The sequence below is a fragment of the Procambarus clarkii genome, unplaced genomic scaffold (genome assembly GCF_040958095.1).
Source record: "Procambarus clarkii isolate CNS0578487 unplaced genomic scaffold, FALCON_Pclarkii_2.0 HiC_scaffold_598, whole genome shotgun sequence".
Taxonomy (NCBI): Eukaryota; Metazoa; Arthropoda; class Malacostraca; order Decapoda; family Cambaridae; genus Procambarus; species Procambarus clarkii.
The window spans coordinates 43,627-60,000 of record NW_027189631.1 but is presented as its reverse complement, the minus strand read 5'-3'; the positions used below and the strand labels follow the sequence as shown (position 1 = coordinate 60,000).

The 16,374-nt window shown below is 43.7% G+C and overlaps 1 protein-coding gene across 5 annotated transcripts in view; it reads right to left on the bottom strand.

The window, feature by feature from the left end:
- LOC123769175 (uncharacterized) overlaps positions 1-1,157 on the bottom strand; it is a 38,322-nt gene extending 37,165 nt beyond the window's left edge. For 4 of the 5 annotated variants that reach the window (XM_045760171.2, XM_045760173.2, XM_045760176.2 and 1 more), the window contains exon 1: positions 604-742. The gene's annotated coding sequence lies outside the window, so the exon portion shown is untranslated. Of the gene's footprint in view, positions 1-603; positions 743-831 lie in introns of those variants that run through there. The other variant, XM_045760172.2, reaches the window with a different exon arrangement.
- Between the last annotated feature and the right edge of the window lie 15,217 nt (positions 1,158-16,374).

Below are 16,374 nucleotides of genomic sequence, written 5' to 3'. Positions count from 1 at the left end.
GACTGATGGTGGGAGCCTCTTCACATACTCACACACACACACACACCGGGGGCCGCTTCCCACCCTCTCCACCCCTGTCCCACCCACTCTCCCACAGCGGCACGCCAACCTCCACAAATACTCCGTCTGCCTCGTTTACATCAATCACGGCCGTCCAGGAGCGATACAGTAGTTAAATGTGCTGCTTTATTTGTAGAGTTAGTAGGAGCAAACATGGCAACACTGAGCGACCAGCTGTGGACCCCCCCTCTCGAGTCTCCCCCCCCCCCCAACACATTCACCCCCTGCCAGCCGTATGAGCACCCATCATCCACGTAAACAATCACCAAATTTCCCAATTCCCCGGTGATCCGTCCATCTCCTGCACAGTACCACACGGCTGAAGCATCGACGGGGCTACGGCTAGCTTCAATTGTCCTCATTCCAAACGTCAATGGCAAATTTTCAGAGTAATATGTAGCGTAGGCGACCACCGCCTGCCTTTGCTGGCCGTCTCTCAGGTTCACCGAAGGTTCGTCACCACTTAAAGTCTTTGATTTCTGCACCAACTCGGCGTCCTGAACCCCAAAGACGACGCTACAACGAAATCTTGCCGCTACTTACGCTCTTTCCAAGAAGAATCAAGCCGGTAATTCACTCCATTTACACACATTCGCAATATAACTGATGGTAGATCCTTGCCGGAGCGCCGTGTATGGAGTCTGGGCGAGCAATGAGCTTTCCTGCCCCCTGGTGGCCGCCGCCGCAACCAGCGCAAGAACACGGCTCCTCCTAGCTATCACAGCCGCGCCACCCACAGCAACCCCTAGTCTCCACCACAGCTTAGCATACCTTCTGCAACACTCCTTCTTCTTGGCTTCCTCTTGCAATTTGAGCACGCAGGCCTTCCAATGCACGTTGCGCAAGAACAGCCGTGCCGTGTCCTCCACAGCAGCATCACAGCAACAGCTGCCTTCTGCCACACCCTTTCCTCGTCATAACTCAGGCCACTGCTTCCTTATGTAGAGGCTGCTGCTACCTTGGGCATCCAGGAGTACCTGTGGCACCTTGCGTAACACAAGAACGTTCTTTTCCACAGCTACGTCAACACCTGAGGCCAGCAGGGATTAGGGTGAAACAGCCCAGTGGCCAACTGCCTCCTGGTTACCAAAGGAAATGAAATAGCTGGGTGGAGTCAAGTGTCTGGCTCGCCCGTACATGGATCAGGGACTCAATGACCCCATTATGCATTGTTCTCATCGTCAGCTTCTAAATATATTACTAAGAACGTCTAAATTACAAATATTCTGACAGTCTTTTGAATTTGCTTGTAACCTCAATGACAGTAACGAGCATAAATGTGCTGTTGGGTAAAAAAGAAAAACGCAGAAACATTGCATCAGTTAAATACAGTCTTTATACGCAGTGCCAAAGCAAAACAAACATATCGATTGTATACCTGCTTTAAGCTCCCCCCAGAGCGCTGAGTCCATTGACATTTCGAACTTATGTTGATATAACCTCGAGGGAGCACGCCATCTCTCGAAAATAAGAAATTCAAGATGAGTGCAAACCAGGATTTTTCCGTGGCAGCCAGAGGTGGGTGAAGCGACACGCATTCGTCCTATGTCGCATTGTCCAGTTACGTAATGCTGCCACAACATGAGTCTCGCCAGCCAGCAGCCACCTACACACCCTGCCAGCCACCCACCTACACACCCTGCCAGCCACCCACCTACACACCCTGCCAGCCACCCACCTACACACCCTGCCAGCCACCCACCTACACACCCTGCCAGCCACCCACCTACACACCCTGCCAGCCACCCACCTACACACCCTGCCAGCCACCCACCTACACACCCTGCCAGCCACCCACCTACACACCCCTGCCAGCCACCCACCTACACACCCTGCCAGCCACCCACCTACACACCCCTGCCAGCCACCCACCTACACACCCTGTCAGCCACCCCACGTACACACCCTGCCAGCCACCCACCTACACACCCCTGCCAACCACCCCACCTACACACCCCTGTCAGCCACCCACCTACACACCCTGCCAGCCACCCCACCTACACATCCTGTCAGCCACCCCACCTACACACCCTGCCAGCCACCCACCTACACACCCTGCCAGCCACCCCACCTACACATCCTGCCAGCCACCCACCTACACACCCTGTCAGTCACCCACCTACACACCCTGCCAGCCACCCACCTACACACCCTGTCAGCCACCCCACCTACACACCCTGCCAGCCACCCACCTACACACCCTGTCAGCCACCCCACCTACACACCCTGCCAGCCAGCTACACAACCAGTCTCCTAGCTATCCAGCCATCAAATCTATCTTGCCACCCAGCCAGTCAGCCAGCTACCAGCCTACGAGTCTGGCAGGTACACTGCCAGCTACCAGCCTATAAGTTAGGCAGGTACAGAGCCAGCTACCAGCCTACAAGTCAGGCAGGTACACAGCCAGCTACCAAGCCTGTCAGCCAGCTCTCTAACTTGCATCAAAGGTAGACAGCTAGCTATCCAGACAGCCATTCAGTTACATCTAGAGCCAGTCACCCAATCAACCAGCCAATTACCAAAGTAGTCAGTCAGGTACCAAGTCACTTAAATTCCCAGCAAGACACTCAGTCAGATAGCTAACCAACCAGCTCGTTTCCCTATCTAGTTACCTATTCAGCTGACTACCCAACCAGACAGCAATCAAGCTACTCAAGCCAATCAGCTACTCAACCCAATATCAGTCAGTACAACTGCCCAGCTGGTCATCCGTCTACACAACTTCCAAAGAAATCCACTTCTTGGCCAGCTGGCCAATCATGCAAGAAGCCAGTCATCCGGCCGGCCTACACGTAACTCTACCAGCCAGCATGGCAACCATCCAGCCTATCATGGTGCCAGCTGCAGTTCCTTGCCTCAAACTCTGGCTGTATGGCACACGCTGGCAATTAAAGATAATAAGCTAACACAAATTGTAAATATCACTGAAGCTTTTTTTTATATAAACTCTTCATTGCAAATTGGTATTAACGGATGATACATTTACGATAAGCGGAGGTCGGGGTAGCCTAGTGCCTGGATGATCCGGTGGGACGTAGAGTTGGTTCTCTGTGTAAAACAGCCAAGGTACACAACACCCTATACTGACCCAGTTATCACTCGTGATCTGTGTGGTCTTATCAGCTGTTGACTATTATCAAAACTGACTATATCTGCCAGCTCAAATGTCGGAAAGTTCCTGTCACTAGGGCCAGGAATCTTGCTCGTCTCTTCCGATTTCCAGCGGGCTTTTTTTTATCCTTTGGGGGGAAATTTACAAGAGGTCGAGAGCCAGATGGATATTTTCTCCCAAAACTTTGTTCATTTGTACTTCGATGAAACAGCAGAGTGCAGGCACATAGGCCACAACTAAGCAGCAGTACACAGCGTCACACATCATAATAATCCAAAGTCACGATGAGAATACGATTCTTTTATATCACACAGATATTCATACTAACTAACCGATCCTCCAAGTTACTGGCGTAAGCTCAAGCGTTCTTGTGGTCTGTTGACCACCAAGGGTATATCTAAAACTGACGACATAATTATTAATAATAGTAATAATGTGAACAAGCCTGAACGGTCTCCAGGCATATATGCAACTGAAAACTCACACCCCAGAAGTGACTCGAACCCATACTGCCAGAAACACTCTGCATCTGATGTACAGGATCCCTTAACCACTCGACCATCACAACCGGACAAAAAGAGGATGGTAGCCGAGGCTAATTCAGTTTAATAGTAATAATGTACATTATTTAAGTTATCCAGGGTTTGTGTGGAATTGTTTGTCATGCCCACTCGAATGTAGAGTATTTATTAATTGAGATGTCATCAGAAGTTGGAAGGAATGTTGTACTGAAATTGAAATTGAAATAAGTTTATTGAGGTAAAATACACACAAAGGGATGAGGTAGCTCAAGCTATTCTCGCCCCGTTCAGTATATCGTGTTAATACATACATATAAACACATCACAAACAATAAACATATTATCAAACATTCTGAGAGATAAACATCTACATTTCCTATTGTTGTACTGCCTTTAGCTTCTAAATAGACTGCCTGTACCTAGCAGTATTTGTTTGTTCTTTATATAACATGTTTAGAATCATTTTGTTTAGCTCTCAGACAATGCCTTGTGAATATGTCGTACAGTTCACTCATAATATGGTGCAGAACATCTCTTTATTTTGCTTCTAAACGCACGTAGTGGTATAATGTAATTTGTTTTCAGACTGCTTCTGTTTCTGTCACTGTGGATAGCGTTTTGAAACGCTCTTACTTTTGTTAGTGACTTGAGTAGAGGGGCAAATGATAGGAAGTAGAATGCTGCTACATGGGGTAGACGTTGAGTAAGGGTAGTGTCTACATGGGTAGACACTGACTAAGTCAGTGTTGTTGTGTTGGGGCGGTAAATGTGAAGATAATATCGACCCTACAACTTCCCCTTTGCAAGACACCGAAGATATGAAACCGTTTACAACACTTTTCGAGCATCTAAACAAGTTGATCATGATACAATACCTGAGGAGTTCAGGGGTGCGAGCTCCATCTTATTGTACGGGCTCAACATTTTCTTAAAAAAAATGTTACGTACTTGTGATCTTTTCTTCCTTATATTTACAACTAAATGATCACCATCCGTGTAGAGGGTGATCATCTTGATCACTGTGTTTACCATGTCGTGTCTGGCTAATGAGTGTTTGTGTTCGTCTCCTGTACATCTTATGTGTTCTTCGTACACTCCAGAGTATGTGTATTAGTGCCACAGGGTGCCACCTGCCTGTGGCACCCTTTGTCCTATTTCTAAATCAAAACCTACAGCTTGTGTTGGTTTCTAAGTGTGTTAGAAGGTTTTGTTGGTTTCTAAATGATGTCACTGGTTAATTGAATGATGTACCTAGTGCCTGGTTGCTAATTGTGAAACCATTTTGTTGAATAACTTGGCTCGGTTGAAGGTGTCTTCAATACAGCTGCTATGACAGCTGAAGACAACGTTTGGCCTGGATTCTAAGCTCTAAGCCTGCTAACAGGAATACGTTGTCTATTCCTGAATCAACCTGTGTATATGAAAAGGGGAAGAGAGAGAGAGAGAGAGAGAGAGAGAGAGAGAGAGAGAGAGAGAGAGAGAGAGAGAGAGAGAGAGAGAGAGAGAGAGAGAGAGAGAGAGAGAGAGAGACTGACTATATCATTGTATTTTAGTTTGTTTTGCTGCACAACTTTATAATGATATAGTTGTATCACTGCATCACAGGTTGTAGAGTAACTCACAAATAACAACTATCACAAGAAATGGAAAGGAGTGGATAACTGTATCACAGGTAATATCATTGCACATTTTAATAAAAACACGTATAATTAACTCCTACGCCAAGGCTACATCTTTCCTGTATGCTAGCAATACTGTACATGTCACCATACTTTCTACTTTTATATATATATATATATATATATATATATATATATATATATATATATATATATATATATATATATATATATATATATATATATATATATATATATATAACTTTTTTGTTTTTAACAGACACAAAACCATGGCAACAGCATATCGGCTTTTATGTTAGGAATGTGATGCAGGTTACAGGAATAATCTCATGAGGTAATTCTTGCATGACTGTGTCAGATATCCTCCGTGTCGACAGCTTCACGTGGCCATGCCTGATGTTGTCACATACACCTAGGCTATGGCGGCCCCCGGCGTGGACACGGAACTGTATGGCCAAACCTCGATCGTGGCTTATGGCCTGCAGGTGGATGGACAAGAACATTAACACACGTGTAATGGGGGGATGTTGCTTTAGAACGATCCCTTCCTTTGTTCAAGGCGCGAAGTTCCCTACCTACATAACCAGAGAGTGGCAGAGTTTGATGGTGTGTGTGTGTGGGTTGGGCCACCATAGTATGTGGGCCAGCTGCATCGTGTCACGCCTTGCTCAATACCTACTACACAGTTTTCCTTCACTTTTGCGCTCTCGGGAATTAAGAACAGTTCTTCGTGATCCCCTATTGCCAGGTATCTGTGAATGAGAATTTCATTCTACATAGTTTCAAGTTTGCCTCTAGCCTAACAAAGAATACATTTGGAATAAGAAAATGGCTTACACTTTCTTGTATGTTTTCCCTAAGTCGCCCTTGGCTCAGCTCGCTGGTATATTCAGTGTATAACTCTCTCATGACTTTGTATTCAATATTAACAAGCTTTCTAGTGGCGTCAAGTGCCGACGCGCAGACCAACATGGCAGCCTTGCAGCTCACGGTACAGTATTCAGCCCACAATTCCTCCCTCGATACTTTTTCGTCGCCTCTATGATAACCGACACGAACTGTGAGCATCTCTTAAACAGATTTAGCTCACAGTTTTAAAGCTGTTGCGGCTCTGAGCTTGGCTGTGTCTGGAGAAGACATGACACGGAAATATTGGAAGATATCTAGGTATGATTTGACATAATTTTTTTATTGGCGCGAGCAGTAGCTTAGTCAGCGAGCCACAAGACGGGAGAGGGCTCAGCGCTCTTGGTCCGACATTGATCCCAGTCACCACCGCCAGCTACACCCGGGGGTTACACCCAATTTTACCCTAAACTACAAGACTTCCGGCCATTGATCACTTGTGTCCCACAGACGTGGCCCCGAGTGGCAACTGGCCAGAAGGTATCTGTAGCCTCCCGCTTGCTGTATGCATCTTTCCTCCTCTCACCGCCTACACAAAAAATTATATTTAGATAATAATATTGCCAAATATATAAGCAAATTGCAGTAAAATTCCATCGCATGTCAAGGCTATACAGCTTCGTGTCATAATTTCCCGGGAGTGAATTAGAGCTCATTGTGTGGTGTCTGGGTATAGCGCCAGGTCCTGTTCACCTCCCGTGGCAGATATTCAGGCTTTTCCCTTCTTCTGAAGACCCATCAAATGAGTACGAAGACTTAAAAACAGATTCTCTCACGTTTAGGACCGTTATCAAATCCAAGAGTCCGACATGACTTTGTTTTTAGCAACGAAATATAGTAGATAAACAAGATCGTACGGTTCAGAGAAGCACTTCATATGGAAAAAGCTCGTACAGCAGCCTTCCACGCACTAACAAGGGGGCCACATGTTTCATAAATATTTGAGAACGCCTTTGATGCTCAACATGCCTTGAGGTTACGAAGCTACTACGTCTTAAAATCCTTATAGAACAAATTGCTCCATAAGATGTTTTTTTTCCAAAATATGGTATGCGAAAGGGGGAGGAGGAGGGGGGGGGGGGGGGAAGAGGAGAGGAGGGGGAGGAAGGGAGGAGATGGATAGCCGAGTGTGGGAGACTTATGCCATGACGTGAGACCCACCACCTCTCATGGCAGACTAAGACAGCCTTACAGAACCTTCTCGTCTGAGCTCCACTTCACCGCCACTCGCCTGCTGCCGATGGATATGCTAAACACGAATGATATATCCGTTAAAGCGCACCAGTTGAGTTATATACAAGGCCAGCTGAGAGCCACAATAGCCAGGTCGAAGCGCGGCGTAGCTTCTGCACACTCGCCCGTTCCTCCCACCCCCGTTGTGAAAGATGCAGTTCTGGGGAGTTTTTTCTTGTTTTACCTGATTTTAGCTGTCGGCCGTCGTCTGTAGATTGTTTTAGCTGTTGGCCGTCGTTTATAGGTTGTTTTAGCTGTCGGCCGTCGTTTATAGGTTGTTTTAGCTGTTAGTTTAGTTCATTTAGCTGTTAGATGTTGTAGGTAGATTATTTTAGCGATGATTGTAGATTGTTCGACCTCATTTTAGCTGATGGCCGTTGTTTACCTGAATTTACCGAGGGCCAGCATCTCCTGTGGCCTCGCCAGGGACAGGAAGCCGGAGGCTTGTCAAGTGGGTTTGTAGAGGCTGTGACGGGAAAAGGAAGTTTGTGGTTTGTGATGGCTCCTCTCTTGTTTTTTTTGTTTTTACAGATGTTCGTGAAACTTATAGGCTGTTCTTGCTTTGACGGCTTCCGTGAGTGGACTACGTGACTGGTTCAACGTGTATATTAGGCAGCTTCAATGGGTAAATTAGACAGTTTCATCAGTAGGTATATTAAAAAAAAGTTTTTTTTAACGAATAGGCTATTCGACGGCTACAGTAAAGTAGGCTATTCGACCGATTCGTTACATGAAATATTCGTTGTTTGTTGACCAGACCACACACTAGAAGGTGAAGGGACGACGACGTTTCGGTCCGTCCTGGACCATTCTCAAGTCGATCATTCAAGTCGACCATTGGCAATCGACTTAAGAATGGTCCAGGGCGGACCGAAACGTCGTCGTCCCTTCATCTTCTAGTGTGTGGTCTGGTCAACATACTTCAGCCACGTTATTGTGACTCATCGCCTGCATTCGTTGTGCGGATTACAATGTGCATTATCAACCTCTTAGGACGTGACCTCTCTCACACACACACACGTCCGTGTCACGTTGGACACGGACGCTCAGCTCTCCGTGTCTTCTTTGTCGAGGAGTACTTGATAAGTACTCCTTGACCAGATGGAAGACGACCTTAAGTAATGCTGATGTAGACTCTTACCAACATCTTTTCGTTCGATGTCTGATCGTCTTAGGTCACATTAGTTATACGCCTCATACTGTTTGGTTTACATCTCATACTGTTTACTTTACACCATCTACATTTTACATGTTTAATTTGCAATTAATATAGTTTAGTTTACATATCATACAGTCTGCTATAAAGCTCATATAGTTTAGTTTAACCTCATACGATCTGCTATAAAGCTCATATAGTTTAGTTTAACCTTATACGATCTGCTATAAAGCTCATATAGTTTAGTTTACACCTTATACAGTCTGCTATATAACTCATATAGTTTAGTTTACAACTCACATAGTTTGTTATACACCTCATCATTTAGTTTACATGACATATAGTTTAGTTTACACCTTATAGGTTGTTATCCACCTCATATAGATTAGTTTACACTTCATATAATTCATCAATCAATCGTATCTTCATCATGTGAGCGGTGACAGGCAGGTGTTACAGAAGCCCATAATGGCGTCAGCATGACGCCAGGAGCCATAAAGCACTTATGAAACCGGTACATCTTTCTCCAATCATGGCGGATTAGTTAGCCTGAGGATTGAAAGTACACGTTGCCACCCCACTAACCCCATCCTCACCCTTATCATACCCCCATAGCCATCACCTTTCCCCGTTCCATGGTGTGACGTCTCCAGGTGCATACCGCTGGGCAGCCATCTTGTTTTTTTACCTTGATTACTAGTTATTTCTGGGTTTATTTAGTGGCATATTCCTCCCAGCGGGCATAGGGGCTGCGTCGGCTGCGAGCAGCGGTCTGTATAGCATTCCGATGCGTTATTTATCCGGCGGCGCGGCGCTTCGTGCGGGTCACGGTTTTGGCGCGCACATCGCCCTTCACGCATGCGCACCACACACTTTCTCAATGCGGAAGTTTCTGGTTTTGTTTGACTAAAAACTCAAAACTGTGGTCAATAAGCTTCCGATGCCCGGCGACTCTGAAGGGTACTGTGAGCCTCTGATGCCCGGAGACTCTGATGGGTACTATGAGCCTCTGATGCCCGGAGACTGATGGGTACTGAGAGCCTCTGATGCCCGGAGACTCCGAGGGGTTCTATGAACCTCCAGCATCAATGAACGGGTGGACTCAGGTCCCCTAGACCGCCATTGTTGCCAGACACTATACGCTGCTGATCAATGTTTACAACGCTTACTCTCCGGGATGTCAATATGGCTCACCTCTTACTTTTCTTGTGTGAAGCACCGCCTGCTTAAGTCTTCAAGACCTTACTTCTGCTCTGTAAAATATCAGAATAAAAGGAACTGCAGAAGGCCCATTGGCCCATACGGATCAGCTCGCATTTATATCAACCCAGATTCATTTATATATCTTTGAATATTTTTTACCAAAATTTGGAATTGAAGACGATTGGAATAGAGTTGACTAAAGGGCAATAGGCTATTCCGCAGTGTCGTTAATTTTTTGTATTCTAACTTGTTATGATCTTATGTTCTTTAGTACTTAAAGCATGGAGTTAGACATGTATATGACTGAGTCTGGGTGGATACAAATAGGACCTGATTGGTATAGGGTCATGAGGGCTTCTGCAGTTTTGTTAATATTTATGTTCTTGTGTTCCTAAGTGACATAATTTCATCTGGGCTCCAAGTGTGTTTGTCATATGTTCCAGTGACACTGATGAGCTCAAAAATCATCCTCAAATGATAATAGATCCATTAAAAATCACACACAGCGTGAGTGTGTGTGCGTGCCTTGTAACACTTATGTATATGTAATTTATATTGTATTTTTTTAAATAAAAAAAAAAGTTGTACTGTTATTGAAGGTAAAAAAATAAAAAAAAAAGAAATGCACCTCACGACACTAGAAGACCGAAGAGTAAAGGGAGACATGATCACTACCTACAAAATTCTCAGAGGAACTGACAGGGTAGATAAAGATAAACTGTTTAACACGGGTGGTACGCGAACAAGGGGACACAGATGGAAACTGAGTACCTAAATGAGCCACAGGGACGTTAGAAAAAACTTTTTCAGTGTCAGAGTAGTTAACAGATGAAATGCATTAGGCAGTGATGTGGTGGAGGCTGACTCCATACACAGTTTCAAATGTAGATATGATAGACCCCAGTAGGCTCAGGAATCTGTACATCAGTTGATTGACAGTTGAGAGGCGGGACCAAAGAGCCAGAGCTCAACCCCCGCCCGCAAGCACAATTAGGTGAGTACACACACACATTTTATTTATATATATATATATCACAAGTGATTCAACAAGAGGCTCACAACAGTCACTATACAAGGCACTACAAGGCACTTTACATCTATGGTGAGTCACACAGTTACTAGTGTTGCTCCACACCCACCCAACTGGGCGGCAGCTTTACAGTCATGTGCAGGCTGCTCCTACAGTAAGCAAAATTTTGGATACTTCGCTAAGATTTCTGGCAGTTTATCATTATGAATGAGGTACTTACACATTTCTTGGACTCCACTGATGGTGTTATCTCTGAATTCCGCAATTTTTCCCATTCCATTATAACATGACGCAAAGTATGCGAATAGTTCTACTGATAGAGTTTACATTTAGTCAATTCTACATCAACAGATGTTACAAACTCCCAGAGGTACTTGTAGCCGAGCCTAAGCCTAGCAGTGGTAACATCTAGAAGTCTTATTGGATGACCCATAGACGTGCGATTCTTCGTGCATAATAAATTATGACAGATGGAGTAACTGGTGTGAATTTCACTTTGCCTCAAGTCTACGAAACTTTGTTGATGTTCCCGGAATATTATTGCCCTCAGGCTGCTCAAAGGCAGTCCAAAATGGTTAGCAATTGTTGACCAGACCACACACTAGAAATTGAAGGGACGACGACGTTTCGGTCCGTCCTGGACCATTCTCAAGTCGATTGTGCAATAGCAATTCCTTCTTTATGAACAAAAGTCTTTGCCAATTCATCAGTTCTATCATGCATTCGGAGACCAATATGGGAAGGAATCCACAGGAGACAAACTCTGACTCCATCATTGATTATTTCATTATATCTATGCCTAGCTTCAGAGACAAGCACGTCACAGTTATGCCTTGGGGAGCTGAGGGCATTCAAGGATGACAAGGAGTCACTTACAATTAGCGTGTCAACTTTTGATTCATATACGCGCTCGAGTGCAAGGATTATGGCAACTAATTCTGTTTGAAGAGAGGAGGCCCTGTTATTTATACGCGCTCCGCATTCATAGGAGAAGGAACCTTCTCTCGCTGTCACAACAACATGATCAAGAAGAAATTGGCAAGTGCTTGTATTACCGTTTCAAGTACACACACGAAAAATCCAGGTATTCGCTCGGCCCAGATTCACGAAGCAGTTACGAAAACACTTACTAACCTGTACACCTTTTCTCAATCTTTGGCGGCTTTGTTTACAATTATTAAACAGCTAATGAGCTCCAAAGCACCAGGAGGCTGTTTATAACAATACCAATAGTTGACTGGCAAGTTTTCACGAGTGTAAACTGTCTAATAAATGTAACCAAAGCCGCCAAAGATTGAGGAAAGATGTACAGGTTCGTAAGTACTTGCGTATAACTGCTTCGTGAATCAAGCCCAAATTATTATCTTGTCTCTGTTTCTCTGTTATTTCGCCCTTGACGCATATTTCCAGGTTTATCATTAACGTAGAACGTCGCCTCGACACTTGCAAATCAGACGACTGGATCATCTCTGAGTTCTGCTCTCTAAGTAATAAGAGCTAAAACATTCATAACGTCTCCGAGCGCAAGGGAAGAGCGCTTTTATCAGTTCAAAACTGTGAGTACTAAAGCAGTACTCGTGAATTCTCCTCTCACGAGTACTGGTTTAGTGTTTGAGGCAAAGCCTAGCAACAGAATAATAATAATAATTTTATTTACGTAAGGTACATACATAAAGAGATTTTACAAAGTTTGTTGGCTTTATAGATAGAGCTAGTACATACAATGCCTAAAGCCACTATTACGCAAAGCGTTTCGGGCAGGCAGAAAGGCCTTAAGGCTTCCTGGTTAGGCTATTAAGGCCACACAAGTGCTTACAGATCAACTAACAACTTTAGTCAACAACTTTTTGCCAGAAACATTTTGCGTACTAGTGGCTTTAGGAGTATTGCATGTACTAGCTCTATCTATAAATCCAACATTATGTTTGTAAATCATCTATGTATGTACTTTTCCTGAATAAAAAAATTGAATTTTGAATTTTTAGTCCTTAACTTAGTGTAGAAATAAATTAAACTCGGTCTGTGTGTATATATATACACACACACTGAGAGTTTATATTACTTCTAGACTAAAGTATATACATCGACGACTGAAGGACTGAAGACATTATCTAACAGTAGAGGTGTGTTACAGCCCAATTTTATATTGTAGTTTGTTGAGAGTCTGTTATGTCTCAGAGTCCTTTCTCAGATAAACATTATGATGGCGGTCATATTGCTGTAGGTAATCAAGCTTGCTTTTAGCTTTATTAAGCGAGGCTTTTAGGCGAGGCTTCCACGAGGCATGATGATGAGGACGTCTGTCTGGCTCAAGCTGAATGCTCGTTAATCTGATGAATCTGTTGTTGGCTCGTTAATCTGATGAATCTGTTCTTGGATCGCTAATATGATGAATCTGTTGTTGGCTCGTTAATCTGATGAATCTGTTGTTGGCTCGTTAATCTGATGAATCTGTTGTTGGCTCGTTAATCTGATGAAGCTGTTCTTGGCTTGTTAATCTGATGAAGCTGTTCTTGGCTTGTTAATCTGATGAATCTGTTCTTGGCTCGTTAATCTAAGGAATATTTTCTTGGCTAGTCCTTCATCCCTATCCTTTCTACCTGACAATTGTTTTGCTAAGACTTCCTGGTTTTCTTTAAGTTAGACCTTATAGTATCTTAGAAGCATGTGTTGATTCAATCTATTCCAAAGGAAGGAGATCCGTCCCTCCGACAGAACAACCCGTCCTCCTAAAACCACGTCTCATTTTGACGCACACTTTACCTAAAGACCAAAAAAATCGTCGTACTCGTCGCGAAATTGACGTACTGTACCGTTTTCTATTTTGCGTCTTCTGGGGGAATGAGGCTACATGATTCTTCCCACTTTTACTAAGACTTCTGCGTTGTCTCTGAGTTGGAAATTCCGTCATCTAAGAGGCAAGTACTGGTTTAAACTGTTGCAATGGAGTGAAACCTTGCAAGTCACTCCCGCAGGCATGAAGGCCTGCAATATGGAGCGTGATAACAGAAGGCGTTAATTTAATGGACTTGTTAAATTGATTTGTAATGGAAGACATTAAGCTCAAGAGTAGCTAAGGTTTCAATCAATATTATTGATTAATTATTGGTTGTAAAGTTATAATTTGGCTTATAAATATATATAATTCATTATAATATATATATATATAATTTTAACAACATTAACAGGTACATTATATTAATAAAATTTTTGATGAGATACCCGGCATGCACAGGTCTCTCTCTCAGAAAATGTAATGTCACAAACCACTGAAAAACTACGGAAACATCCCCATTTTAGATCATGAAAATTGCATGGGGGCCGTTACACTTGACCATTTTTCTTAAAGAATGGCATCTGGGCCGACCCCGACTGGCCAGTGACAGTTACATACCCCCCTCCCCCACCTATGTGTCATCTTGGAGAGCTGGGTGAGGCTAGAAGTCCCAAACAGAGAAGCAAATAGAGAAAGACAGACATTGTATCACCATGTCACTGGATAGTTAAGGATACAAGAGGCTTGTGATAAGTATCCAGGCACCAGCAAACTTTGTATGCATTATGAGGCTATACTCAAGAACACGAGTGAATGAATTAAGGACGCCAGGATCCACGTGCCTCTCGCCTGAAGGTCTGAATGGTGTGTGTGTGTGTGTGTGTGTGTGTGTGTGTGTGTGTGTGTGTGTGTGTGTGTGTGTGTGTGTGTGTGTGTGTGTGTGTGTGTGTGTGTGTGTGTGTGTATGCGGAAAATCCACAGAGAAATGGGAAAGAGAGATGAACGTTTCTGCCGATCTGGGTCCTTGTCAACTGCCTTTGTCAGTCAGGTGTTAACAAAGGCCCAGATAGGCCGAAACGTTCATCTCTCTTTCCCATTTCTCTGTGGATTTTCCGCATACAAAGGATCAGTGTTTAGAGATCGTCAATTGCATATATATATATATATATATATATATATATATATATATATATATATATATATATATATAGTGTAGTGAGATTCAGCTCATTCTTAACATGAAACTTCAAGGTGTAAATTAAATAACTAATTGTTTGCAATTAGAGCAACACATATAATAATTAATAAAATTAATATTTCAGCTGTAATAATAATGATAATATTATTAAATTTTGTCGGGGGACAGGTTGCCGGTGTATATGTATACTTTCTTAAGCTACTGACCCTCCTCAGGATGTAACCCCAGCAGTTGTCTAACTCCCGGGTATCTAATTAGTGCTAGGTGAATAGAGGCATTAGGTGAAAGGAAATGACCCTTCCCCAACCTTTCCGTCCCGGCCGGGAATCGAACCCGGGATCCCTGATTACGATTCAGAACGAAGCTTCAACAGAGATCTGCTTCAACAGGATTTACAACATCTTGGCAACAGAGCTCTACTTCAACAGGATTTACAAGAGCTTGGCAAGCAAGCATCTCTTCTTGAGAGTAACATCTTTATCTCCAGCATCCAGCTGGATGCTGTATTAGCAGTCTCCGTGGTGTAGTGGTAAGATACTCGCCTGGCGTTCCGCGAGGCGAGTGTCACGGGTTCGTATCCTGGCCGGGGAGGATTTACTGGGCGCAAATCCTTAACTATAGCCTCTGTTTAACGCAACAGTAAAATGTGTACTTGGTTGTAACAACGATTCTTCGCGGCGGGGATCGTATTCCAGGGACCATAGGATTAAGGACTTGCCCGAAACGCTACGCGTACTAGTGGCTGTACAAGAATGTAACAACTCTTGTATATATCTCAAAAAAAAAAAAAAAAAAAAAAAAAAAATCTGCTCACTACTTGTTTAATTCTGTCGTACAAGTCTGTCTGTCTGCCTGTCACATCCTCATCTTCACCTGTCAACTTCTTATGGACTATTTTTGAGTCTTTGACAGATTCATCAAAGTTGATGATCGGGCATTTCAGGATATTTTAGTTGAAGATAAAATGGGTCGAATTACTTTTTTTACATTCCTCACTTAATCAGTAGCATTTTATAGTGGGTGGCAATAGAGCTAGATTTACCTGAATTTACCTGAAGGTTACTATATCTCTAGTGGTCTCGACGAAGACAGAAAGCCGGCGGCTTGTCGAAGCCTCCCCCCACCCTCCATTTCTCCTGATCAATATCCTCAGAAATGCTCAGGAAATAAAAGTTAGAAATTGCTCGATTAAAAATTGTAATGAGATTAGCCTTATGGTGATTAGGTAATCAGTATGGCGGAAGATGTTGGTCTTGGTACTGTCTATGTGAGAGCCAGTAAGCATCTGTCTAGATGGCTCTATGGCTCTATGATAGCTCTATGGATGGAACAGCTCTATTGGCTCTTTTTTCAACAATGGATCAAGATATTGCAACTAATAGAGGATCCAAAACTGCTGTAGCTAATAAAGAACCCAAAATAGGTTCTTGTTTGATCATCTTGAGAGAGAGAGAGAGAGAGAGAGAGAGAGAGAGAGAGAGAGAGAGAGAGAGAGAGAGAGAGAGAGAGAGAGAGAGAGAGAGAGAGAGAGAGAGAGAT